At 40.5% G+C, this 27,064-nt stretch overlaps 1 long non-coding RNA gene across 1 annotated transcript; it reads right to left on the minus strand.

Moving 5' to 3' along the window:
• Nucleotides 1-413: 413 nt before the first annotated feature.
• On the minus strand, nt 414-2,934 carry LOC138958583 (uncharacterized). The gene is made up of 3 exons (XR_011453448.1): nt 1,859-2,934; nt 1,423-1,516; nt 414-845 (listed from the first exon to the last, which is right to left on the minus strand). It is a non-coding gene; the product is annotated as an uncharacterized lncRNA (long non-coding RNA).
• Nucleotides 2,935-27,064: the final 24,130 nt, after the last annotated feature.

Below are 27,064 nucleotides of genomic sequence, written 5' to 3' on the forward strand. Positions count from 1 at the left end.
AGAAAACATGCTTGTAAATCACTGAGCACCAATGTAGCTAACTTTGCCCGTCTCACACCTTGTTAATGTTAGTGTCACTGGTACGCAACCTGTTCTTCATGCTCTACTCTTTCCACCCGCGCTGCACTTTGTCCATCATTGACATTGTCCTCAGCTTGTGGTGAACTCGGATTAAAAAAAAAAAGCAGGACAGCATTTTCGAAAACATCTTCTCGCACTTTCAAAGAAATGTCAAATGCATAAACTGTGTCATAAAAAAGCACAGGCACTGTATCATTGGTTTGGCACTGTTGCAGAAAGTCCTTCTCATCAGCTTTCATTTTGGCAGAGCAAGCGACACCCACAGTCCGACGAAAAATGTCCTGCATGTCAAGGAACATTTGCACAATGTTGTCCTTGACAAATGTCAGTCCTCCTCGGTTAAGCACCGTTGTCACGTCAGTTGAAGAATCACAATCACTTTCTGACAGCTCACTGAACCTCAGTGCTTCTAAACAGCGCAGTTTCTCGTATCTGTATGCACCTTTCTTGAGGCCCCAAACTTTCTTTTTTAGTTTCTTCACCACACTCCCAGCAACATACCTGATCACATCCTTCCTCACACACTGGCACCGGTCGGTCATTCGCGTTGTCTTCCTGTTTGCACCCATAGGTTGCTTCGACCAGCCTTTCAAACATCCTGAGGCAAATGGAAGCTGATGCATGAGTCGACTTGGTGACCTCTGTAATGCTTGCATGGCTTGCATAGTACAATGAGTGAGCCTTTTCCTTGGCCGCGTTCCGGAACTTCCCTCGTAGACCAAGGCATGACTCAAACACCTGAAGTTTGTCCCGAAGAACAGCACCTGTCAAACAGACCACAAAGTCTTACACTTGAACACATACAATAGAACCACCTTTGTATTACCTCAAACAATCTGAGAAAGCGGGTCTTTAAAAGGAGGCAGTCTTAAAATGAAGGAAAATTTACAGAAGTTATGCACAGACAAACTGACAAAATAAGGTCTTAAAAGGGAGGGATTATCAAATTGGGGGGGGGGGGGGGAGGGGGGGTGGTCCACTGTATATATATATATACAATGATAGATTTTTATTAGTCCATATCTTGGGATAATTCCCTGCCTCGTATAACTTTAAAAGAAAGGCAAACACACACACCATTGTATTCAAAAAGAACACTTGCACATTGACAAGCTTCATATTGATTGATTGAAGTCTGGAATGTGTACGCGAATGATCAATAATAATTACACGTATGCCATACAGGGAGCACTGCTTACTATATGACAGCTTATTCTCAGCGTAACTGAATAACTTGAAATTTAAACTTGAAATTGTTTTACATTATAAGCAAAAGTGAAAACACTACTCCAACAAAATTGTATTCATTCATACAGTCACTGTGTTTCTCTAAACACTTACAGTCCAAGGTTTTAACATGGCTTCACAGATCAGCTGACAGGCATTCATTTTCTGCAATCTCACTGCACACCTCTTCCAAAAGTGGAACTGTCACCTGTTGACATTTAAAAACACATATAAATGTACACACAGTGACACAATAAAAAATCATGCGTAATGAGAATTATCCAAAAATATTATATGATGCACTGGTGTCAAATGTGTTATGGTATTTTATGTTATCACAGAATCTAAGTCTTGAAAAATACACATGTTCACACAAAAATATGGCAAATACCACATGAGACTGAAATATACACAAATCTGCAGTAACTTGACTGAGAAATCACAAGCGGGTGTAGTTGTAGGCATCACAATCACAAGACAAACAAATTCTGCCTTTATGTTTAATATTTTTTAACAATAAATGTTGCAAATGTAACGAATAACTTCTCACCTTTTGTGAAATAGTACTTTGAGCTTGATACACTTCTGACAAAAGTGGTGCTTGCTTCCTGAAACAAAATTATTCAATGATGAAAAGAACTGAATGTGGCAGTGTTCAAAGTGATATTCAAACTTGTATGTAACTATCAGTACCTATACTGTAAAACGAGAAGGCTATTGGCATGCTCGTCAATCAGTATGTGTCATTCAGTGTTTTGTGCTGTAACAATGAAATGCAATCAATGCAAGTTTGTGCAGTCTAGAAATAAATACAACAATAATTTCAATTGAAACCACAAACTAGTCAAATAAATTGTGTAAATAGTTGGACAAAGAGATGCTTATTAACCCAGGGAAATAACAGGATTTCTTAGCAAAACTTTCCCAACCCATTTACCTGATTCAGTCCGGCTTTTCTGCTTTTAACACTTAATTTCAGTTTCACTAGAATATATCACAACTACAAGAATAACAATGGAACAGGAATGAGATTTTGTTTTGTTTTTGTAAACTACATCAGGATTTAACTAGTTTGGAAGCTCTGCTTACATACAAAATACAGACAGTGACATTCAATCGTGGTGGCTGATCAGTGCACTGACTGAGACGGACGATTCGATTTGATCGCTTCACCACGCCTTTCCAACTATGTGCTCCCATACAGTTTTGGTAGATACATGCTTGTGCAAGTATGTTATTAGTATTACCAATATGAATCTTATTTTCCTTTCGATGGTCAGTTTTACTCACCTCTGTAACGGCAGTCACCTCTGCGAATGCTGTCGAAGAATCTAACCGAAAGTAAACATTCTGGGAATCTACGCGCATCGGCCTTGACGCAAGTTCAATACTGAGCCAATGAGCGCGGCGCGAGAATCTTCCCGCACCGTAGACCAGATCAGTAGGTGCTTGATTTTGGTATTTTGATTTTACGTAACATTAAACCTTTCTTGGGGTTCATGGTCATGGCAACAGCCATAATAATATTATATCATGTATAATATTACATTTCAGCATATTTGAATTGCATGTCATCATACCAAACTGTCATACATTTTTATTCCCACATCATTCTGATTGATCACAACCAAACCTACTATCAGTGGACACATCCAAATGTAAGCGCCTGTTCTTGACAACTTTTAATCGATCTAAAAATATCAACTTGCTGGGTCCTTCGCCGCCAACAGACACTGTTTGGCCTGTAGGTAAAATGTACAATGTATTTTCTGTTTTGTGCACAAAAGCTTTTTTCTTTTTTCTTTTTTTTTAACATAACAATGTTTAATGTCACTGTATGTTTAAAAGACCATGGTCATATTTGTAAAAAAAATGTTAAATTAGAAAATAAATAACATTTTGGTTCATGAATTTTCCTACACCTGTGCTGAAAATAAGAAATAAAAATGTCGGTATATAAGTCGCTCAAATATAGCTAGGTATGAATGGCTCGGTTTGAGTTTGTTGCAGTTGACCCTGCACATTGCGACCTATCATGTTTTTGCGATTTTGCCGTCACCCCTCCCATAGGGTGACGTATTTCACAACTTCCTGTGTTACACATGACCAATGATTTTGCCTTCACTCCTCCCATAGGGTGACGGATTTCACAACTTTCTACAGGTGAACAATGTTGCCTCCACCCCTCCCATAGGGTGACGGATGTCACAACTTCCTGTGTACACAAACTGATGACGTATTTCACAACAAAATGGCGCTGCCCATGGTCAACCTCGAAACTATCCGTATAGAATGGGGGCGTCCTCGCCCCCATAAAAACAACGATGGGGGTGACGTTGGCAAATTTATTTCAGCTTCAAAAATGCTATTGATTAGTTCTTGTTCTATCTCTGGTGTTAATGTAGAAGGTCTTCCTGTGAACTTTACTTCTTCTTTTGCAAATTTGTTCGTTTCCTTCTAAATGACTTTTAAGAGTTGTGAGAGTAACACCATGTGCTCTTGATGCGCAGCGCAAACCCATATCTCCGTTTTTCACTGCCGACAAAGCGCAGCCCATTTCTTCTGGTAACCACCGCCGTTCGGGTCTCATAATACTGTCAAACAAATCAATCAATCATTCAATAAAACTTATAGAAAGGAAAAACACAACAAAACCGAAAAGAGAATTGAATACGTAAATAAAAGAGCAGTGTTCTGTTTATTGTTTGATGAGGGTAAGATGGAACAGAATGCGGCAAAGCTGGAACAAAGAAACGGCAACAGTTTCGGACAAGAGTTCTTTAACATTCCAGCACAAACGCCATCGTACCCGAGTGACTTGTTAAATTTCAATTTCTTGATACCAATCTCTATCTCATCAGCCGAGATGGGCTCGTCTAGGTAGTCAATGCCGGGTGTGTCCTCGGTCACTTCAGAGTGGTCGCTAGCCGGGTTGCCTTCACCACCTAAAATGCACCTGAAGTGGTCCAACCATTCCCTACTACTTATGTTGAACATCCTGCAAAGTATGTACAAAGGAGTGAAGTCTTGTGTTTGCACCGACGATGGCCCATCGGAGTTTTTTCCGTTGTCCATGTGGAGTCCCACAAGGTTCTGTGCTTTCACCAACATTGTTTTCATTCCTGATTAATGAACTGGCACTTGAAATGTTTCAAAACGGTAAACATGGAATACAGTTAACACCTGACGTGATGCAGATTCTCATATTGCTGTTTGCCGACGATGTACTCTTGATATCCTATAGCGCAGCCGGGTTACAGAAACAGATTGATGTGTTAAAACAGTTTACGGATAAGTTTTCCATGACAGTCAACCTGGATAAGACAAAGGTAATCGTTTTTAAAAAGGAGGATTTTTGGCAGCAAATGAAGCCTGGAAGTACGGAAACGAGGACATAGAGGTTGTGAACAGTTACAAGTACTTGGGGCTAAATTTCACCACAAAATTGTCATTGACGCAAATGGTCAGCGATCTGGCCTCAAAGGCAAAGATAAGGACTGGCCAAATCCTAAGATGTTTGTGGAGGCTAGGCAACATCCCCTAACATGGACCACCTTCAACAAATCGAAGAAAATAAAAGCTAAAGCCTATTTTCATTAATTCATTAAGAAGCTTGCTGGAAATAACCCATAACTCGCCCTCGAGATTTAAAAAAAATATAACAAAGAGTTTTCTTTTCGTGGAAGTTGATAATTTCACTTAATTTCACTCTGTTTTTGATAAGCTTCCTTAGTTTCCTGGTGTGCTTCAAATAATGCTCTCATCAACCCGAAACAGCTAAATCTAAAGCATATTTGAATTAGTCTGACTTGCACACTAAGTTGTATCATGTTATTTTGAAGTATAGGGGGCTTTTTACAGTGATTCGTGAAGGCCGCTTCACTGGTCCATATTAGGCGCCCAGGCTCCTAATATGGACCCTTTGTAATTTTTTCTGTATTTAATTTTTGCTGAATATCTATCAAAGCTATTTTACTCTAATTAGGCCTAACGGTTAACCTAAGAGAGAAGGACTACCAAACACAAAATTAAACTTCTTCGCAAGAAAACAAGCAAGTTATCAGCATGAAACAAAAAGTGGTCCATATTAGGAGCCCTTCCCCTACAAAGGGGATACTGAACTCGCCAAAGTTTTGCTGGACACGTGAGTACATAGGCCTATTAGAAAATTAGATGTACTTGTAGCTTGTCAGCTGAAGCCTGTGGCCTTATTCTTGCGAATATGTGCTGTGAGAGATCGTATATTTCCGCCTGCGCAATTTCCGGAAACCATCCACTTTCACTTTGAGACTTTTCTGTTTACATTCGACACTATCAACACCACTTTGCAATACTGAAATAATTTGTTCTGTGTTCGAAAGCTACAGCCAATCGTTATTATATCCCCTTAGGTACAGTTTTATAACATTATTAGCACATGTAAACAATATGAATTAATTAATGAACGCTACGAATATGGCAGCCTTTAAATTATTATAAATTCGACTGTAGTCTTTTGTCAAAACATCGTTCAATATGATCGTAGATAAAAGTCATGTGTTTCTTTGTGTCAAATATATCATGCATTTCTTACTATGTCGCTGTAAAACCGTTTCCTAAAAATCCAATATGGCGGCTGTTTCCATAGCAACGGCAATCTGTGTCCATTAACATTCACAATTTTTTGTATTAATGTTCATAAGTCACTTCATTAACTACTCAGGAAACTAAGTTATTTAATGTATTCTCCAAGTTTAATTTTAGTGCCGCACATTGCCTTAAACTGGCAAACCAGGTGCTACCGCATACCACCGACGAGGCCCTTCCATACCCAGCCGAGGGTTCTAAAATGGCAGTCCACCAAATGAAAAAAAATAAATCAACCCTTTTACTAATTTCACTGATGTGATAAACTTCTTATCCTTAAACCAACTTTAGATGTCTGTATTTACGTGCACCTAGTGCTACCACTGCACAACCGATGAGGCCTTATCCCCCCCCCTCCCCCCCTCCATACACAGCCAAGGGTTCTAAAATGGCAGTCCACCAAATTTTAAAATTAAATCAACCCCTAAACCAACTTTAGATGTCTGTATTACGTGTACTTGATGCTTCACCAGGCTTTTACCCTTCATTGCTGCGATTGCGCCGGGTAAGGGCCAAACCCCATTGGCTGACGGTCGGGTTGCAGTTGGAGTGCCTGTGTGTGTCAGAGAATGTAATGTATAGAGGTTACAACACGAGTGTTTTTTTTTATATGGCTTGTATTTCAGTCAAGACCCAGCGGATGAATATCAAATTCATTTTAGATATTTGCCTATATATATATATCTGTGTGAGTGAATGTGTTCGGTGTGTCACTGTGGCATAACTCTTTAAAAAATGTAAATGTAACAAGACTTACGTGCTGTGTATATATCTGCTTTTATTCTCTCTCTCTCTGTACAAATCTAAATCATCTTGTTTAACCTTTGGTTTTAATAAGTGGCTCTAAAATTGTATCCCTTTTTATAAAGAATGTTTTTCGAAAATAAACGTATTCTTTTAAAATCCCATACCCCCAACGCTTTTGGATCGAGACACTGGGTACTAACCCAAACCAACAAAAATTATATTGCGTAGGAAAAGAACTGACACTTTTTAACAAACTTTAATCATCATCACTCTTACCCACCCCGTCATCCTCCCCTCGTCCTCACTGTTACCAGCCTTTTAGCGTATCATCAACTCATGTCCCTAAAAGGAAAATTTTCTGTGAGGACGTTAAGGACCCCTAGTTAGTTTGGCGACGCCTATAGCGCCACTAAAGAGGTCTGTCTTGCTTCTCTGACCATCCGCGGGCAATAAACCTGCAGTGAATGCTCCTTTCTACAAGCACACACACACATACACACACGCTCTCTCTCTCTTTCTCTCTCTCTCCGTCTCTCTCTTTCTCTCTCTGCTCTCACGCTGGAACAAAATAGATAAAACACTGTATCTATGACTGACGTAGGAATGCTTTAATCTTTAAAGACAACCCCTTTAGCAACAATTGTTCGATGCGGGAAAACCCCGACACAGTCCAACCTGGATGACACAGACGTTACGCCATGAAATGCACGAGTTTGACCTCGATTTGGCAGAACTGGTCCAGGGGCCCGGACAAGGGCTTACCTTTTATTATCTGGTAGAGGAAATTATGAAGACCTAATTAATACCAATCTGCCTACACTCTATTAGGTATACTTCAAGGGAACATATTTTCTTCTTCTAATATAAAAATGTGTGTAGCTTGCAAGATAAAACCGAAAAACCTCCCGCAGTGGGGCACTGCGGTTATGAAATTAAAGGCCCCTCCTGTTTTTGGAACCGCAGGAGCTTTCTAGTTTGCTGTTAGGTAGATTTTTGGTTCCTCTTTCCTGTCATGCTCTCTTTTTCTTCATGAATTCTTTTCTTTTTTCTGCCTTCTTGCTCATTCACCTGTATTTTTTCCAAAAATCTCTTCTCTTGCTGCTTGTCTCGCGATTCATGTATAGTTTAATCTGTTAGTGTTCTGATGTAAGTCCAGCAGTAGATAGGTTAAGCCTATTTTAACATACTGGAAACTGGTAATCTTCCAGTAGGTATTAATTTAGTTTTACTAAAGCCTGCTGGGACACAAGTAATGGGTTAGTGCATTTGTAAACAGGAATCGCTTGACAAGTGGCCCCCTTCATCCCCCCCTTCCTCGTCCTGATATGGCTCTGCGTAGTCGGCTGGACGTTAAGCAACAAATAAACAAACAAACAATAAACCGAAAAACCGGGTCTCAGGCTGATCGCAAACGAGCAATACCAGTGTGTGACTTTGTTCTTTGTCATTTTTCTGAGGATCAAGTCGTCTGTCTCACAAACCAATATACTTGCTTTCGAGACATAGACAATATACTAATAACCAATCTGATTCTACAATGGCCCCCTTACTCCTCTGTCCGCTTGTTTTGGTTCGTGAATAATCAAATCTGTAGTTCTTCTTTCTGTTCTTTCGTATGTCTTCTTCTTTTATCTGCTTTATTCGTATTCTGTGTCCCCGAGGAAGACCCAAAGGGTAAACCGAGAGAGATCGAGAGATACAGATACAAAGAGGCATGCAAATATACTGCATAATTTTCATGTAGATTTAGACATCACGAGACAATGGGGTGAGGGGTTGATGAGAGATACGAAAACAAATCAGACATAATAATTAAAATATGATCAGTTTTATTTTCCATTATAATGGAGTAAGCATACTAAAGTATTGTTTTCATCCAGCCTGCATCCGAGGTGAGAGAGAGAGAGAGAGAGAGAGAGAGAGAGAGAGAGAGAGAGAGAGAGAGAGAGAGTGTGTGTATGGGTGTGTATGTGTGTGTGTGTGTATGTGTGTGCGTGTGTGTGTGTGCGTGAGAGATAGACAGACAGACAGCCAGGGAGTTTTGTTTGAGCATTTGCAAAAGAGTTTGGGAAGCACAAAAGCAGATCTACGCTGACATATTGAAAGGGATTTTGAGCAACACAGGGATTGCAGCCAACACCGAAGCGTCTTTGCCTAAGCCTCGTAAAAGAAAAGTTTGTATTTATAACATACCCCAATAAACATGCCAGAACTGGGCCATTGCTGGCTTTTTGCTGGCAAGTTTGGTAAAGCTGGCCATAAAAAAAACCAACACTGGGCAGTGATGTTCCTAGGACTGGAGGGCAACAGGACAAAATGTCCTGAATCAAAAAACTAATAGGACATCATGTCCTGACTACAAAAAAAAACAATAGGACATTCAGATCAAGCGAACCAATCATGGCACCTAACCTTTTTAGATGACTCAGAATATATATGAATAAAGGCAAATAAAAAGTGAACAGTTCCAAATTTATTTTATTATTTTAAATGCAAGTGTTCAGTAGGGTTACTTTCACACACACAGACTCATGCTTCAGAATGTCATAAGTGATCTTTCACACACACACACACACACACACACACACACACACACACACACACACACACACTATGCTTCAGAATTAATGTCATACGTGATCATTTTCAGTGAGCTTGAACAGCTTTCTATCCTTCTTTAACTTCCATGGCGGGGTAAAAACGGTATGCAACTTGACTGTCCGTGTCGTCCTTTTTTTAACAAAGCCACTAAAAAGTGTCTGCCCTTTTCCCACGCAAACCTTTTTCTTCGGCGGCATCTTTGCAGAAATGTGGCGGCGGAAGTGTGTCGCTGTCAAAAGTAGCGAGAGTTGTGGCTCTTGTAATATTGTTCGGTCGAGAGTTGCGTCCCTTGTGTTATTGTTCGACCGAGAGTGAAAATTGAAGTTCAAGTAGGCCCCGATTCGAACTCGTTTTAACGGGGTTTGATACTTCAGTTTGTACAGATTCTTCTTGCAGTGACCGCTCTAGACGTAATACTATCGGACAATGACCGCTGACTTCGCGATCGGATCGGACATTTGACGGGACAGAGGTGTTTGCAATCGGTCATTTTACAACCTAAATCGGTCTATGACCGATGACCGACGCCTCGGAACATCACTGACTGGGCCAATTATGGTTTGCCAACAAAGGCCCAGTTATGGCTTGCCATCACTGGCCCATCTCTGGCATTCCAGTAATATTGTCGGCCAGTAAAATGCCTTAATTGGCCCACTGTTGGCACGCCATTGATGGCCCAGTGCTTGTTTGCCAGCATTGGGCCATAGGTGGCGATTTGCTGGCAATTATAGGTGGGTTTTTGCTGGCACGCCAGCAGTGGGCCAATGCTGGATTATTGCTGGCAAGAAGATCTGCGACAGCACAGCGGTATGACTTTCTCTCTTGGAGTGACGTAATGTACAAACAAATGTCGAAATATCTTGACGTCACTCGTGATGATGACGCATTGTCAACTAAATCCGGCCCGCGGTGGTTCTGCAGATGTCCGGTTATTTGTTTTGCATTCAACTTCAAGGAATTTCCAAAGCACCTTCTTCGATTTCAGTACGCGTCCGACCTCCTCCGGCTAGAAGCAAGCGTGGTGAGTTTCACAAACAGTTGTGTGAGCAGGTCGTCGCAACGGCGTTAGATCTAGTATCTTCTTGTTCTTTTCCTCCGTTGTCGGTCTTTTTTTCAACTTTCTTCTGCTGGACGTTTGAGTCAGTTCGCAAAATATAATAGACTTTAAGAAGTCGTCCTCTCTGTAAGAAAGAATCTGCACGCGCGCGCGTGTGTGTGTGTGTGTGTGTGTGTGTGTGTGTGTGTGTGTGTGTGTGTGTGTGCCCTCGCGCACGGTTGTGTGTGTGTGTGTGTGTGCGCCCGCGCGCGCGGTTGTGTGTGTGTGTGTGTGTGTGTGTGTGTGTGTGTGTGTGTGTGTGTGTGTGTGTGTGTGTGTGCCTTTTTCCTTTCTTTGTGTGATTGAGTTTGTTTTGTCTAGAGCTGTCAAAAGAAAAGCACCATAGGCATTACCATAAGCTTACTTGTAACCAAACAAATTGCATCTTGTGAATGTTGACATTGAGTATGTGTCTATTCACTCCAGGACAAAGATTTGTGCAAGTGTCTGACTGCCCAACTGGATAAGATGCAGCTCGCCTGGGTCTCAGTTCCTGAGAGAAACGCAAGAGAGCTGTCCGAGACAACGTAAGCTTCGCAGGTTAGATCAAAATACATATTCCTGTTGACCCCTTACTTCTGCTTGGCATTTTAGTCAGTTCAGAAAATATGATAGATTACAAGAAGTCGTCCTCTCTGTGAGAATGCCTCTGTGTGTGTATGTGTGTGTGTGTGTGTGTGTGTGTGTGTGTGTGTGTGTGTGTGTATGTGTGTGTGTGTGTGCGCGTGTGTGTGTGAGCGCGCGCGCGTGCGTGCGTGCGTGTGCTGCCGTTTGCTTGCATGCCTGCGTGTATGCTTGCGTTTGTTTGGTTGTGTGTGTGTGTGTGTGTGTGTGTGTGTGTGTGTGTGTGTGTGTGTGTGTGTGTGTGTGTGTGTGTGTGTGTGTGTGTGTGTGTGATATGGAATAATGAATTAAAACCAACAAAACTCGTTTGCTTTCATGTTTCAAGAGGTGAACGGCAGGAGGACTTGAGAGTTTCAATGGCTTACCGTAGGCTACGACGTCAGGACAAAGAAAAGAAGCGTTATCTCAACGTTGCGGATGCGAACAGAGAAATGACAGAATCAAGACAATCCTACGGAGGTTTACTGGGAAGTGAACAAGAAGTTAACATTCCTGCCTTTGGTCATCATGTCTCGAGTGTGAAATTTAGAACGCTGTACAAATAAAATAAAACAGTGAGCAACTGAAAACAAAGCGTACGTTTCAGTAATGTTTCGGTAATGAGTCGTTGCTGTTTGGAAGCTTTACATTTGTTTTGTTTTTAATCTATATTACTGTATTGTTGTTGTGCCCGCTATAACTGCGTTGATGACGATATTCTGTCAAAACCACTGCCTTTACTTGCCAGATAAGTTACACGACAAATGTGATTAGCATTTCAATTGCATTTTACTGATGAATTTGATAATTACGCATATGCATATTGCTAATGTACAGCTTGACAGCATTGCCCTTTGCTTTATTTGCGCACGTCTTGCCGCCAGCATGGGTTGAAAAGTCCATTGATGTGCTGTGTTTTGTTATTGTTATTACATTCACAGTAAAAAATGACAAAACAAAGCATATTTATAGACTTCTAACAACCATCTATGGGCTAACAAGACTGTGCAGATCGAGTACATGAATAGAGCCGTCATTCTATCCGAATCAGTGGTATTGGTATATTTCCTGCAACTTATTGGCATTTTGCTGGCAATGGTAAAGACAGAAATATGGCATTTTGCCGGGCCACAACTGGCCCGGTAATTTCAGCAGGTAAAGGGCCATTAACGGAAAATATATGGAAAAAAGTTTTTTTTATATGGAACTAAAAACCTGCAAAATGCTGGCAAAATGCTGGCGAAATGCTGGCAAAATGCTGGGTTTTTGATGGCAAGCCATCAATAAGCCATCAAATAAATGATGGGTTTTTGCTGGCAAAATTCTGGCAAAATGATGGCAAGCCATCAAAAAGCCATCAAATAAATGATGGGTTTTTGCTGGCAAAATTCTGGCAAAATGATGGCAAGCCATCAAAAAGCCATCAAATAAATGATGGGTTTTTGCTGGAAAATTGCTGGCAAATTGCTGGCAAAATGATGGCAAGCCATCAAAAAGCCAGCAAATAAATGATGGGTTTTTGCTGGCAAAGTGCTGGCTTGCCAGTGATGGCCCATCAATTTGCCAATGTGCATACGGGTAATATGCCAGCATTGGGCCATAAGTGGGCCTTTGATGGCAGTAGTTCTGGCAACTGGCATTGCCATCAAAACGCCAGCAATGGCCCAGTTCTGCCATGTTTATTGGGTACACTACATTCACTACAATGAAAATCAAACATTAAGAGGTTTAGCGTTTTTTTGCGCTATAGATTGAATACCAGATACTTTGATTGGTGCAAGTTTGAAACAAGGGAGACCCCAAGGGGAAAACGAGAGAGATCGAGAGATACAGATACAATGAGGCATGCAAATATACTGCATAATTGTCATGTAAATGTAGACATCACACGACAATGGGGTGAGGGATTGATGAGAAATACGAAAATAACTCAGACATAACAATGAAGATATGATCCGTTTTATTTTCCATTGTAATGGAGTAAGCATACAAAAGTATTGTCTTCATCCAGTCCGAGCGGGGAAATGGCTCAGCCGGTCGGTAGAGGCGCTGGTTTTAAAACCAGATGTCGCTATCAGCGTGGGTTCGATTCCCACGTTCGGCGAGGGATTTGTTTCCCATAGTAAACTCTGTGCAGACTCTACTCGGTGTTCGAACACCCCCATGTGCACGCATGCGCACGATAAAGAACCCAAGTTCACAGCAAAAGTGAAGCAGACCAACTTGCTGATGCTTTTTCGGATTTATATGACACATTACATATTCTAAGTGGAGAGATAAAGGAAGCACTGGTCGTTTCAAAGGCAAGTGCGTGAGGTTTACAACCTGTGTCAGCAGCTTTGGCCCACGATGTCACATGCACGCCGGTGTAATACCAAATTTGTACTCCACAAAAAATGGACTCCTGATGTGGTGAATACGCTGTGTAGTACATGTGTACTTTGAGGGTATTTCAAGCTAGTTTCAGATATTTTCCAACGAACGAAAATTGAGGGGCTTATTGTCCGTAAGGGCTTAAAATGTCTATATTGGACATAACATTTTATACGATGAAAACAAAAAAGAAAAAAAAAAGAAAAAAAGGGGCAGGCTGGTAAACGGGAAGATGACGGGGGTGGGTGAGATAAATGGTTAAAAGTTACAATTAAGACTTCGTAAAATAAGTGTCATGTATCACCATGTTTTTCATGAGTTTCTTGGGGTCCACATACGTATTTTGGGGGGAAGGAGTGCGATAACAGTTTTAAGCGCATTGCCATTGGCCAATCAACTGTTTCACATCAGTCATGTGACACCAGTACTTACTGACAATTGTAATTATGTCATTGTGGTTTCTGTCATTTTGAGCGATAATAGTCAATATCAGTGATAAATATTAACTTTTGTTGTTGTTGTTGTTCCAAACAATTTTATTCAAATAAATAACAACAATTAACAATATCTCATACAATGAATTAAATACAACTTATCGAGTACAACAAGCTAACTTTTTTAACGTTTTGTCCTTCGAACATTCACACAAAAATGCTTCTTATCTGTAACTGCCTATTAAAAATACTTTCCAACGGTAAAAACGAATTTGTTTTTTTTATATATACTAACGCACATCTTTCCGATTAAGATAATGTGGTTCAATTTATACATAGTTGCCTTTTTCACCATTACAAAATGCATACCAAATAAAACATCACTAACTTTTAAAACAATCTTAGTTTCTAAAGTACGAAAAATAAATTCTTCAATAAACTTCCAGAATTTGTATACAACCGGGCATTCAAAAAAGAAGTGTTCAATGAAATCAGTTACATCACAACAGTAATTACATTTATTAGTTTCCGTTACTTTCATTTTACACAGGAGATTGTTGGTCGGATAAATGTTGTGCATAAGTTTCCAGTGTAAAACTCTTAATCTAGTCTCTTGTGTTGACTGATAGGCAACTATCCAAGATCGTTCATCAATTTCTACATTAAACTTTCTCTTCCAAAATCCTCCGGAACATGGTACATCTGTTTTTATATTAATAATCTCTTTCCTATATTCTCTGGCACTTAACACATTTTTGCCGTTAAACAGTGGTAATTAGGTAATACAAACATCATCAGTCATATTTACAACATTTTTCCTCATAAATAATGGCACAGCAGCTTTTACAACATTATATTCAAGAATTCGGTTTGGCGAATATCCAATCAAATCACATATATCTTGATATGATAATATGTCTCCCGAAAGTACAATGTCAGTTTATACCAATACACCTCGTTGTATCCAACTTTCAAAAAATAAAACTGTGCCACTATACGTTATGCATGCATTATTCCATAATAAAGTCGGCCCGACTGTCCCACGATCGTAGTGGTTATTATCCAGCCAATATTTGTGATTTCACTAGGTCTAACCCTTTAAATCTTGCTCTGTTTACATTCGATAAGAAACATTCAAAATGCTTTCCAAAACGCAAATACATCATCTTTGGAGTGAAACTCCAATTATCATTTTCATTTGATGTAGTCAGTTGTGAAACCCATTGTAATAAAAAAGAAATTTGCATTTGCCTTATATCGATCATTTTTAAACCACCTTTTTCAATTTCAAAACATTAACGCTTCTTTTCACCTTTCAAAGGCCTTCCGATTACAATCTCTTTTTCGCCACAAAAATCTAAACAATAAAGTATTGACTTCATTCAAAACACAGTCAGGTATCACAAACGCTTGCATAATATACACAAATTTTGAAATTAAAAACGTTTTCACAATACATATTTTCCCTACAATGCTCAAATTTCGCTTCTCCCATGCACAAATCAATCGCTTAATATTCCTTATTCTTCCAGTCCAGTTATCTTCTACCAAAGAAGCACTCTTATCATTACAAAAATATACACCCAAAATCTTCAACTTTTTCTTCCAAACAAAATCATAAAATGTTTCATCACAATGTTTCCTACTACCCAACCACATCGCCTCAGACTTTCTCTTATGTATCCTTAAGCCTGAAAAGCTAGAAAAGTCATTCATTATTTCAAGTGCATAATACATATCAATCTCATCCTTCAAAAAAAGGGTGATATCGTCTGCATACAGAGCAATTTTAATAACGGTTGCAATATCAACATTATTCCATAACGAAATTCCTTTAATACGTCTACACTGTCTTATTTTTGATGCCAACAATTCAATGGCCAGTACAAAGGCCAAACATGAAAAAGGGCACCCTTGACGAATCCCGGCTTTCACATAAAAAAAATCAGACAACCATCCACAATACTGCACTGAGCTAACCGTGTCGTTCATTAACATAGTCACCCAATGAACAAATTCTGGCCCAAACCCGAATTTTTGAAAGGCTTTAATAATAAACTCTTTTGAAATACTATCGTACGCTTGAACACAGTCAATTGCGACCAGCAGACCAGGTTGATTTAACTCGTGTGACTGTTCGATTACATCATCAATTAACCTTAATATTGTAGATACTTTTCTGCCTTTAATATAACCGACTTGATCTTTCTGAACAATATCACCAATAACTCTTCCTAACCTTTTTGCCAAACACTTGGCTATCAGTTTATAATCGCTGTTTGTAAGGGAGATGGGTCTCCAGTTCTTTAATTCATTTTTAGGCAAATCCTTTCCCTTGTGTATTAGGGTAATGACAGCTTTGCGCTGCGTGGAAGACAATTTTCCATCGTCAAAACTTGCATTAAAAGACGCAATTAACAATGTTCTGATGCGGGTCCAAAACACTTTCCAAAATTCTACAGTAATACCATCAACCCCAGGGGCCGACCCAGATTTCATTTGTTTAAGTGCAGCGAGAGCTTCGTTTTCAGTTATTAACCCTTCACACTCATTTCTCTGAAAATCTTAAATCTGTAATGTTGTCACATCAGATAAAAACTGATCCACCTTCTCGTCCATGTTTTGAACGTTTACTTTTTTTCTGTACAAATCAGCATAGTAATTCTTTTGAGCGTTCAAGATTTCACGCTGGTCAGTTATCACTTCCCCAGATTCACACTGTATACATGTACTGTCCATTATCTTCGCATTTGCTCTGGCTTTTTCAGGTTGAGAAAATACTTTGTGTTCTTTTCTCCCTGTTCTACCCACTTCGCACGGGCGCGTACTTGGGCTGCGCGAGCTTTACACTGCTCAACTAATTCTATTTTTAACGCATTGCATTCCACAGTTATCTGGGTCATTCGCTAACCTTGCATCCAAATCATTTAATTCAGCATACAACAAAACAATACCGTTTCTTCTTTCAACGCTTTTCTTCTGCGCGTACTGCATTGCATAATCTCTTATTTCACATTTTAACAGCTCCCATACGGTTTGATAATCAGTATCGTTTATAAAATCATATGCGTGATTTTCAATCATTCTATTCATACCATCAATGAAATCTTTATCCTGGAGGAGAGAATTATTGAATTTCCAGTAACTCGGGCCTCTGTTAATCTCAGATAATTTGAGTTGCACAGAACAACATCTGTGGTCGGAAAAGGGAACAGACAATAAACAACATTCCGTAGTTCTATCAAAAAGTGTTGCACATGTAAATTTATACATAGTCAATTCTCCTAGCAATAAACGGATTCTTCTTTGACCAAGAAAATTCTTTAATACCAGGGTTAAATAATCTCCACACATCAAACAAATCACATGCGATAAACATTTCATTCAGTTGTGACACTGCTCTTTCAGCGTGCCTTTCTCCGCTCACTATGTCTAACTCATTATCAAGAACACAATTAAAATCACCACACAAAATGACGTTACTCAAACGGGAATCTTTAATAATTGACACAACCTTCTGATAAAAAACACATTTGGAGTTTACATCGTTTGGCGCATAAGCATTCAAAATCCACAAATCCTTTCCTTCACAAATTATATTTACCCCTTGGATTCTATCACAATGGGTCTCCATTACTTTATAATCAAAATTACATCCTTTTTTAAGCAAAATCGTTTGACCACCACTGTGTGATGTTCGTTCGGTAGAAATCATATCCCCTCCCCATTCCTTTTTCCACACATCAGCTACCTGTTTCGTGATATACGTTTCTTGCAAACATACTACATCAAACTTTTGTCTTCTTAAAAACTGGAACAGTTGTTTCCGTTTGTTTGGGGATCGAATCCCTCTAACGTTAAGTGAGAACACACTTAAATCGTCAGGCATGATCATCGTCTTAGAGACAGTATCAGTCCGTCACCGTGTTGTCATCAACAAACCACAGTGAAACCTACCCCATGCCAGGTGTAGTAGCGCAGTCACGTGCATCACGGACACCCGTGTCAGCCGATGATAAATAATGATAAAATCGTTTATTTAACGTCACTCTGTAAAAACATTGGCGACATTTGTCTTAGATTAAGAACACACACAGGCACGCACACAAACTTTCCCTTTATGTACAGTGGTTCACCACCCTCCCGCCCCCCGCACACTCTCGCTCATCTAATTAAAAATGGTGTTAAAGATACTTGGATATAAAATGGTATTTTTAAAAGTTCTGATAAAAATATATAGTATAGCTGTATGAGAAGCAATGGCGTCAGCCGCAGCAATGTCTCTTCATATCCAGGGACCAAGTGGGTGCGTGTGCATAAGTCCAGCGATACGTTTGGGACCTTGCCACCCAAGGTCTTTATTAAAACTTAAAAGATAGCTTAATTTTTCCTTTGAGGTATTTGGCAGAATATTTCTATTTGAGTTTATAAACTGAGTCAGGGGTTGAAAGTGGCATGAGTTCAAATCACACTCCAAAGTCAAATGAGCAATGGTGAGGTCGGATTGACAGGTGCATTTAAGCTCTAGAAATTGGTAATTCCCAGCTTCTGCCCTTAGGCGGTTAATCCTTTTTATTACACGTGGGCATGCATTATAGGTGTTCATCTGTTTTGATGGGGCTTCCCGAATGAGCCAGCCAGAGCTTATAGCCTTGTGCATATATTTGTTCCTCCATTCTCTCCAGAGAAGAGAGTCTGTAAGGCTACTGATCTCAGAAGCAGACAATGGCAGGTCTACCTCGGAGGCGCCTATGCCTTGGGCAGCTTCTTTAGCGGCTTTGTCCGCTTTCTCGTTGCCAGGCACGTTCACGTGTGCTGGACACCAGACCAGGTTAATCTCGCTTCCTTTTTTTATAATTTTATTTGCCAGCTCCTTTATGGCAATGACAAGATCATGTCTTTCTGATCTTTTGTTAGATCTTAATGCTTCAATGGCTGCTTTGGAGTCAGAGAATATAGCTATCTTTTGAGGAGGAGTGTTCTTGAGATTGAGATGAACAAGCGACATGCAGATGGCAAGGAGCTCAGCTGAGAAGATCGAGTTTCTGTTGCACAGTTTAAATTTCCCAGTCATGTCATTGCTGGGGATTACAAAAGCTGCGCCAGCTTTCTTGTCATCCAACACTGACCCGTCTGTGTAAACATGAACATGGCCTTTGTATACAATATCAATGTGCTCAAGGGCTTGTATCCTGAGAAATAACTGATCATCCTTTGTAGCTGTGCAATATTCTGTGTCAAAATTCATTTCTTTCATTGTCCATGAGGGATCACGAGATATGGGGTTTTGGGCCACATCATTTGGGTCGACACTGATTTCACTAAAGAGTGAAGCATTGAATTGAGCCAGTGAGGTGAAAGTAGTGCCAAAGTGGGCCTTTTTGTTTTGGACATGGTTGTAATGCGGTTGTAGCTCCTCTTTTGTTGAGTTTTGCACTGTGTTGGCTCGAACATTGTAATCTGCGCAGCACTTACGTCGCCACATGTCAAGAGGGAGGAATCCTGCTTGGTGGTATACAATGGCCTGCTTTGAATGCCTTGGGTGTCCAAGGGCAAGCCGAAGGGCACGACATTCCGCTGACTGTAGCTTATCAAGCCATTTTCGAGCCGACGAGAAGTAGGCCTCCTGTCCATATGATAGTCTTGATCTTATAAGAGCTCTAGTGATGTTTGTTAGAATAACTGGGCACTTTGCCCATGGTTGGGCAGCCAGTATTTTAAGAAGGTTGATGGTCTTATTTGCTTTGCTTAAAAGATACTTTAAGTGAGCAGTCCATAGTCCATTTGAGGTGAAAAGTACGCCCAGATATTTCACCTGCTGACTGGGTGAAACAACAGATTTATCTAGTGAGAACTGTATCTTTTCTCGATCTTCCAGTTTTCGGTTTGTAAAGACAACGAATACAGTTTTCTCGGCAGAGAGAGTGAAGCCATTCTCCCGCATATAATTCGCAATGTTATCTATAGCTGTTTGCCACTCTTTAGAGAATTTGTGTTCTGTTTTATAGGTTTTGTTTTGATACTCTTTGCATAGAGCAATATCATCCGCATAAAGCGTCAGTTCGGCTCCATGTGTTTTAATTGTCGATATGTCATGCAGCATAATGCTAAAAAGCAGTGGTGCTATTACTGAGCCCTGTGGCACTCCCATGTCAACTTTGCGAGTGGATGATTTGGCACCTTTATAATCAGTTTGAAAGGATCTGTTCAGTAGAAAGCTTTTTATGTATTGAAACATATTACCACTGATGCCTAATTGCTTCAATTTGAACAACAATCGTTGGTGCCATACAGTATCGTAGGCTTTTTTGATGTCAAAAAAGACAGCAAAGAGAGACTTCTTGCGTGAGAGAGCTTTCTTAATTTTGGAGGACAGTTTTACAATGTGATCCGAGACACCCCTGCCTCGACGGAAACCGGCTTGGCACAGGGTTATTACCTTTTTTCTTTCCATTTCATCTTCTAGTCTGGATTTTAGTATTCTTTCATAGATTTTGCTCAGGTGGGAGGTCAGAGATATAGGGCGCCAGTTGGAAGGGTCAGCTCTTGGTTTTCCAGGCTTTAAAATGGGGATCACAACAGCCTCTTTCCAAGCTGTGGGAATCAGGCCAGACTTCCAGCATGTTGAATAAAAATCCAGTAAAAGATTTAATCCTTGGTTTGGTAAATGTTGTATGACCTGATAGTTTATTGGATCAGAACCACAGGCGGATCGGACTTTTGTCACCGATGCTATAGCCGTTTTCAGTTCTTGAATGGATAAGGGAGCATTTATTTTTAAGGAAGGGTTGAGTTCTGGGTCGTTTAAGTCCTGTTTATCCTCCCACTTCTTACGGAAGAGTTCCTGCTCACATAACAGTTTATCTGTTTGGCTTGCTGCTGCAAAAATATCTGCAAACAGTAGTAGTAGAGACAAGTATGCCTGAGACCTTTTATTTTTTTGCGCAGCGCGCAACCGCGCAAGGGTAGGGACCAGCATAAGGTGATAGGTTAAGGTGCCTTTGTTTAAAGGCAGAGTAAGTCTCCCGTAAACCATCACAGATACGGTCAGGCTTTTACACACAGTACAAACACCCTTTCATTTAAACACTCACCAATTGAGAACATCCTAGGTGCCCTCCGTAAAGAGCGAACAATTTTCAAAGAATTTATTTTTGCGTGGTTTATCTTACCCCTGAGCCATCGTGAACCCGTGTGATCCAGTTTTCCTTTTTCACAATGCAGTCGTCAGTTAGTCATGAATGCGACTCGATGTGAGCTTATCTACAATAGCACGTTTTTTTATGCACGAAACAACGGCTGTGGTTCACAAGAACTCTAGCGATGGCTTTTGACTGTTGAGAGGAACGGCGATTTGCACTGATAAACCGTCTGCTACGACCCTTGCGTGACCCTGCTTCCGGGCTTTTCTTTTTTTTAAACTTTCACAACTTCGAATTGTTCTGATCTTGTCTTGATGAAAAACGAATTCTTTTATGATTAAAGAATGTTTGTGTAACAAGCTGTCAATTTATTATTTAGATTTTAAAAGTTAGGTCTAGCGCAAAAACGAGGCGCCGTTGTTGTTAACGAACAAGTCTACGAAAATAAATTCTTTGAAAATGTCTCACGCTCGACAGAAAGCAGCCAGGATGTTCCCGTTCGGTGAGCGTTCAAATGGAAGTATGCTTGTACTGTATTTAGACGCTCGGGGAGCTCTGTGATGGTTTACGGGAGGCTTACTGTGCCTTTAAGTAGTGATAAAGAGATATTGCGGATAAACGGTTTATTGCGTTTTATATTTTGTCATGTGATTTCATGTGCCTGTACCTGTTGCTCGGTACTAATGACCACCCCAGCTGGGGTAAGCACCAATAAAAAGCAGTAATTGCCCCCATTTTCTCTGCGCTTCGCGGAGCACTCTCTCTTTAATAGTGTTAATAACTAGCAGAGTAAGGCAATTAAACGGTACCGCTGCGCTTCGCGGAGGCCCCTCGCCGATAAACCACCAGAGGTGGTCAGTGGTTAGAGAAGTTTAATAGGACGTGCTTTGCCTACCGAGGGTTGATTAGGGTTTAATGCTTAGATTAGTGCTAGACAAATGGTGTGGGGTGTTTGATTGCCGGCAGCGGGGTTTACGTACAAGGTTTTGATAGGTACACCAGATAAGATAGGTATTATTTTGTTTTTGTTATTTATTTTCTTCGTTGTTTACTTTTTTTGTTTTGTTGTTGTTGCTAGACTATGTAAGAGGTAGGGTTATATGTGTGGTGGAAATAAAATATAAGCGCAAACACACACACACACACACACACACACACACACACACACACACCTCCGATCACACACACACATACACACACACACACACACACACACACACACACACACACACACACACACACACACACACACACACACACACATACGCACCTTTACACAAGTACTTCCAAACAAGAAGGTAAAAAGTCAGACGTAAAGAGTAACAAAACACATAAAACTGCTCACGGTAGCATTCAAGAATTATACAGACACATAGTTATTAACTTTTCAATATAATCATTTTATTATAAAAGTGACAACAGTCTTTTGAATATTAAAAACCAAAAAAATTAACATTTTGCATACACATACATTAAAACAAAAAGCCAAAACATGATTGTCAATGTTAATTTTTTTTGGTATTCAACACCGTCTTGTTTGTTTTACACTTGTCTACTTTAGATGTTTTTTAAAAAGCCAGGTCCTAGTTTGGTTGTTTGTCTTAAGGACTCACATAACTTGATGTGGGGTGACTTTTGTATTTTACAATGTTGGGTTATAGTAACCGAGGTCGTTGAAGGTAGACATACCAACCGGTTCCTGGTAGCAGTTTTCAAACAGATGGCTGCTCTCCGAGTGTTTGACAGGTGTGTGAGGTAGTTCGTCTGTTGCCAGTTGGTGTTTCTTCTTTTTATATTTAGTCAAGTTTTGACTAAATATTTTAACATCGAGGGGGAATCGAAACGAGGGTCGTGGTGTATGTGCGTGCGTGCGTGCGTGTGTGTGTGTGTGTGTGTGTGTGTGTGTGTGTGTGTGTGTAGAGCGATTCAGACTAAACTACTGGACCGATCTTTATGAAATTTGACATGAGAGTTCCTGGGTATGAAATCCCCGAACGTTTTTTTCTTTTTTTTGATAAATGTCTTTGATGACGTCATATCCGGCTTTTCGTGAAAGTTGAGGCGGCACTGTCACGCCCTCATTTTTCAACCAAATTGGTTGAAATTTTGGTCAAGTACTCTTCGACGAAGCCCGGGGTTCGGTATTGCATTTCAGCTTGGTGGCTTAAAAATTAATTGATGACTTTGGTCATTAAAAATCGGAAAATTGTAAAAAAAAATAAAAATTTATAAAACGATCCAAATTTACGTTTATCTTATTCTCCATCATTTGCTGATTCCAAAAACATATAAATATGTTATATTTGGATTAAAAACAAGCTCTGAAAATTAAATATATAAAAATTATTATCAAAATTAAATTGTCCAAATCAATTTAAAAACACTTTCATCTTATTCCTTGTCGGTTCCTGATTCCAAAAACATATAGATATGATATGTTTGGATTAAAAACACGCTCAGAAAGTTAAAACAAAGAGAGGTACAGAAAAGCGTGCTATCCTTCTTAGCGCAACTACTACCCCGCTCTTCTTGTCAATTTCACTGCCTTTGCCATGAGCGGTGGCCTGACGATGCTACGAGTAAAATGGCATTGCGTTTCATTCTGTGAGTTCGACAGCTACTTGACTAAATATTGTATTTTCGCCTTACGCGACTTGTTTGTTCTGGGTTCTTCTGACACGTCTGCTTCTCTAGCTACAACTTCTGTTTGTGTTTTAAGTCGCTTCAACAGCCTTTCTCGGACTTTGATCAGGTGAGTAAATTCTTTACTGTCCAAGGCCACCCCTCTTTGACTTGGTCGCGCACGTCTGTTTTTATTGTTTGTTTGTTTGTTTGTTTATTTGTTGCTTAACGTCCAGCCGACTACGCAGAGCCATATCAGGACGAGGAAGGGGGGGGATGAAGGGGGCCACTTGTCAAGCGATTCCTGTTTACAAATGCACTAACCCATTACTTGTGTCCCAGCAGGCTTTAGTAAAACTAAATTAATACCTACTGGAAGATTACCAGTTTCCAGTATGTTAAAATAGGCTTAACCTATCTACTGCTGGACTTACATCAGAACACTAACAGATTAAACTATACATGAATCGCGAGACAAGCGGCAAGAGAAGAGATTTTTGGAAAAAATACAGGTGAATGAGCAAGAAGGCAGAAAAAAGAAAAGAATTCATGAAGAAAAAGAGAGCATGACAGGAAAGAGGAACCAAAAATCTACCTAACAGCAAACTAGAAAGCTCCTGTGGTTCCAAAAACAGGAGGGGCTTTTAATTTCATAACCGCAGTGCCCCACTGCGGGAGTCTGTTTTTATATTTAGTCAAGTTTTGACTAAATATTTTAACGTAGAGGGGGGAATCGAGACGAGGGTCGTGGTGTATGTGTGTGTGTGTGTGTCTGTCTGTCTGTCTGTCTGTGTGTGTGTGTGTGTAGAGCGATTCAGACCAAACTACTGGACCGATCTTTATGAAATTTTACATGAGAGTTCCTGGGTATGAAATCCCCATACGTTTTTTTCATTTTTTTGATAAATGTATTTGATGACGTCATATCCGGCTTTTCGTGAAAGTTGAGGCGGCACTGTCACGCTCTCATTTTTCAACCAAATTGGTTGAAATTTTGGTCAAGTAATCTTCGACAAAGCCCAGACTTCGGTATTGCATTTCAGCTTGGTGGCTTAAAAATTAATTAATGACTTTGGTCATTAAAAATCTGAAAATTGTAAAAAACAAAATAAATTATAAAACGATCCAAATTTACGTTCATCTTATTCTCCATCATTTTCTGATTCCAAAAACATATAAATATGTTATATTTGGATTAAAAACAAGCTCTGAAAATTAAATATATAAAAATTATTATCAAAATTAAATTGTCCAAATCAATTTAAAAACACTTTCATCTTATTCCTTGTCGGTTCCTGATTCCAAAAACATATAGATATGATATGTTTGGATTAAAAACACGCTCAGAAAGTTAAAACAAAGAGAGGTACAGAAAAGCATGCTATCCTTCTTAGCGCAACTACTACCCCGCTCTTCTTGTCAATTTCACTGCCTTAATTGCCAAGAGCGGTGGACTGACGATGCTACGAGTATACGGTCTTGCTGAAAAATAGCATTGCGTTCAGTTTCATTCTGTGAGTTCGACAGCTACTTGACTAAATGTTGTATTTTCGCCTTACGCGACTTGTTTTCTGTTTCCTTGGGTGATGTAGTGTCTGATGTGAATTTTCACAAGTTTTCGACCCAAAGGAAACATATCAGGTTCGGGTAGCGGTGAACTAAACAGAGGCTCTTCCTCGTCAACCATCTCTTTTGTCGTTCTCAGCAACATCAACAACAAAAGTGAAAAACAACTTTTACTTCTAGGAGACTGTCTTTATAGACTGTAGTGTAGAGTAGGCGGTGTTGTCTTGTGACTCGATCAGGGTATTTAGTAAAAAAAATTAAAAAAATTAGTCAACACCACCTTCCCAATAAACATGCCAGAACTGGGCCACTGCTGGCTTTTTGCTGGCAAGTTTGGTAAAGCTGGCCATAAAAAAACCAACACTGGGCCAATTATGGTTTGCCAACAAAGGCCCAGTTATGGCTTGCCATCACTGGCCCATCTCTGGCATTCCAGTAATATTGTCGGCCAGTAAAATGCCTTAATTGGCCCACTGTTGGCACGCCATTGGTGGCCCAGTGCTTGTTTGCCAGCATTGGGCCATAGGTGGCGATTTGCTGGCAATTATAGGTGGGTTTTTGCTGGCACGCCAGCAGTGGGCCAATGCTGGATAATTGCTGGCAAGAAGATCTGCGACAGCACAGCGGTATGACTTTCTCACTTGGAGTGACGTAATGTACAAACAAATGTCGAAATATCTTGACGTCACTCGTGATGATGACGCATTGTCAACTAAATCCGGCCCGCGGTGGTTCTGCAGATGTCCGGTTATTTGTTTGGCATTCAACTTCAAGGAATTTCCAAAGCACCTTCTTCGATTTCAGTACGCGTCCGATCTCCTCCGGCTAGAAGCAAGCGTGGTGAGTTTCACAAACAGTTGTGTGAGCAGGTCGTCGCAACGGCGTTAGATCTAGTATCTTCTTGTTCTTTTCCTCCGTTGTCGGTCTTTTTTTCAACTTTCTTCTGCTGGACGTTTGAGTCAGTTCGCAAAATATAATAGACTTTAAGAAGTCGTCCTCTCTGTAAGAAAGAATCTGCGCGCGCACGCGCGCGTGTGTGTGTGTGTGTGTGTGTGTGTGTGTGTGTGTGTGTGTGTGTGCGCCCGCGCGCGCGGTTGTGTGTGTGTGTGTGTGTGTGTGCGCCCGCGCGCGCGGTTGTGTGTGTGTGTGTGTGTGTGTGTGTGTGTGTGTGTGTGTGTGTGTGCCTTTTTCCTTTCTTTGTGTGATTGAGTTTGTTTTGTCTCTGTCAAAAGAAAAGCACCATAGGCATTACCATAAGCTTACTTGTAACCAAACAAATTGCATCTTGTGAATGTTGACATTGAGTATGTGTCTATTCACTCCAGGACAAAGATTTGTGCAAGTGTCTGACTGCCCAACTGGATAAGATGCAGCTCGCCTGGGTCTCAGTTCCTGAGAGAAACGCAAGAGAGCTGTCCGAGACAACGTAAGCTTCGCAGGTTAGATCTTCTTCTTCTTCTGCGTTCGACGGTTGTGTCTAGGGTCGTAGTTCCGCTGCTGTCGTGAACTGGAACGTCGCTTTCAGGTCTTCTGACGTTCCCCAGAGCTTGGTCTCCAGTGTAGCTCCTTCTGGCCAGATCTGGTTCCGCAGCAGAGTGAAGTTTGTGCATGTATTCAATACATGTTCTACTGTCTGGTCGGCCGCCCCACAATCGCACAATGCCGACTCTGCTACGCCGATCCTTTTCAGGTGCGCTTTAAAGCCGCAGTGCCCTGTACGCAGCCGGAAGATGGCAGTCTGCTCTGCACGGCTGAGGCGGTGGATAGGGTCTTGGTCTGGCTTGTAGCCTCCGTTTCTTTCTTTGAATGCTGTCTTCCAGCGATGCTTGATGAGGGTTTTGGTCTCTCGGAAGGACAGGCTGGTTTCTGGTTGTTCCTGTCTTCCTGCATCTTTGGCCAGACCATCCGCCTTCTCATTTCCAGCGATGCCGCAGTGCGCTGGAATC

This window comes from Littorina saxatilis, linkage group LG1, assembly GCF_037325665.1.
Source record: "Littorina saxatilis isolate snail1 linkage group LG1, US_GU_Lsax_2.0, whole genome shotgun sequence".
Taxonomy (NCBI): domain Eukaryota; kingdom Metazoa; phylum Mollusca; class Gastropoda; order Littorinimorpha; family Littorinidae; genus Littorina; species Littorina saxatilis.